The following is a 2,500-nucleotide window of genomic DNA, read 5'->3' on the forward strand; positions in this document are numbered from 1 at the left end:
AATAAATAAATAAATAAATAAATAAATAAATATCAAATTCTATATATAAATATATATATATATAATAAATATATAATATATAAATATATATATAATATATATATGTTATATACACACACACACTGGACACACACACACAAAATACACGACACACACAACACAACATATATATATATATATATAATAGATATATAAAAAATATATAGATATATATATATATATATATATTATAATATATATATATGAGTGTGAGCGTGGGTGTGTGTGTGTGTGTGTGTATACATATACATACTAATGACATATATTTATATATATATCATATAAATATATATATATCAAAATATCATATATACATAAAACATATATCTATGTATATGTAATATGTATAATGTATATATGTTGTATAAACATATCAAATATATATAATATATATATATAATATATATAAATTCAATATATATAAATATATATATTATATACATATACAGAGACATATACAATATACATATAAAATCAATATATGTCATATGTAATGTTGTATATAATATATATATATATTAACTATAATATATTATATATATATATATATATTATATCCCTATATAAACAATATATATAAATATTAATATAAATAAATATATATATATTATATATAGTATATATATATATATAAATAAATCACTATATATGTATGTATGTCAACCGCAAACCCACACACACAACTACACACACACACACACACACACCCCCACAGCACACATATACATAATATATTATATTTAATATATATATAATATATATATAATAGATATATATAAATAGATATTAATATAAATATATGTAATATATATATATATATGTATATACATATAGTTTTATATATAAAATCTGTATAATCTATATAATATATATATATATACATATATAATACATATATAAATAATTATGTATATGTATATGTTTTATGGTATATATAAAAAAAAAAAAAAATATATATATATATATATAAAATATATATATATATACTTATATATATATAATTGAATAGATATATTGATATATATAAGATGTATATTTTATATATATATTATAATATATATATAAATATATATATATAAATATATAAAAATATGTGTGTGTGTTTGTGTGTGTGTGTGTGTGTGTGTGTGTGTGTGTGTGTGTGTGTAACAATAAAGATAACTTTATCATGTGGTAAAATGAGATTAAGTCTGTTCTCTCTCTCTCTCTCTTTCTCTCTCTCTATATATATATACAGAGAGAGAGAGAGAGAGAGAGAGAGAGAGAGAGAGAGAGAGAGAGAGAGAGAGAGAGAGAGAGAGAGAGAGAGAGAGAGAGAGAGCGAGAGAAAGAAAAAAAAAAACAGAGAGAGAAAGAGAAAGAGAGAGAGAGAGAAAGAGAGAAAACAGAAGAGAGAGAGAGAGAGAAGAAAGAGAGAGAAAGAGAGGAAGAGAGAAAGAGAGAGAAGAGAGAGAGAGAGAAGAAAAAAAGGGAGAGGAGAAGAGAGAGAGAGAGAGAGAGAGAGAGAGAGAGAGAGAGAGAGAGAGAGAGAGAGAGAGAGAGAGAGAGAGAGAGAGAGAGAGAGAGAGTGAGAGTAAGAGTTAGAGAGAGAGAGAGAGAGAGAGAGAGAGAGAGAGAGAGAGTGAGAGAGAGAGAGAGTAGAGAGAGGGAGAGAGAAGAGAGAAGTGAGAGAGAGAGAGAGATAAAGAGAAAGAGAGAGAGAGAAGAGGAAGAGGAAAGAGAGAAAAGAGAGAGAGAGAGAGAGAGAGAGAGAGAGAGAGAGAGAGAGAGAGAGAGAGAGAGAGAGAGAGAGAGAGAGAGAGAGAGAGAGAGAGAGAGAGAGAGAGAGAGGTAAGGAGACAGTGAGAATTGATTACATTGAAAGAATAACGTCCCTTGTGTGCGAAATTGTGCGATAAATTTCAATGAAGTTCAGATAAAGAGGATGAAATGGCGCTCGAGTTATGTGCGCTTTAAGAGGAGGAAGGCTCTCTCTCGCTCTCTACCTCTATGGTTCTCTCGCTCTCTACCTCTCTGGTTCTCTCGCTCTCTGGTTCTCTCGCTCTCTACCTCTCTGGTTCTCTCGCTCTCTACCTCTCTGGTTCTCTCGCTCTCTACCTCTCTGGTTCTCTCGCTCTCAATCTCCTTCTCTCTTGCTCTCTCTCCATACCTACCTTACTCTCATTCACTCACTCACTCACTCTCTCACTCACTCTCTCACTCTCTCTATCTCTCTCTCCTCTCTTTCTTTCCTTGTCTCTCTCACTATTTCACTATCTCACTATCTCACGCTCACACTTTCGCTCTCTTACTCTTTGTCTTAGTCTCTCACTCTCGGTCTCACTCGCTTGGTTACTTACTTAATTACGTACTTACTTACTTACTCACTCACTCACTTACATTCACACTAACACTCACAGTCACTCGTACTCGCAATCCCAATCACTCTCTCTCGCTATCTCTCTATCTCTCTCTACATATA

This window comes from Penaeus japonicus, unplaced genomic scaffold (genome assembly GCF_977035675.1).
Source record: "Penaeus japonicus unplaced genomic scaffold, GWHDUDI00000001_assembly GWHDUDI00000031, whole genome shotgun sequence".
Taxonomy (NCBI): Eukaryota; Metazoa; Arthropoda; class Malacostraca; order Decapoda; family Penaeidae; genus Penaeus; species Penaeus japonicus.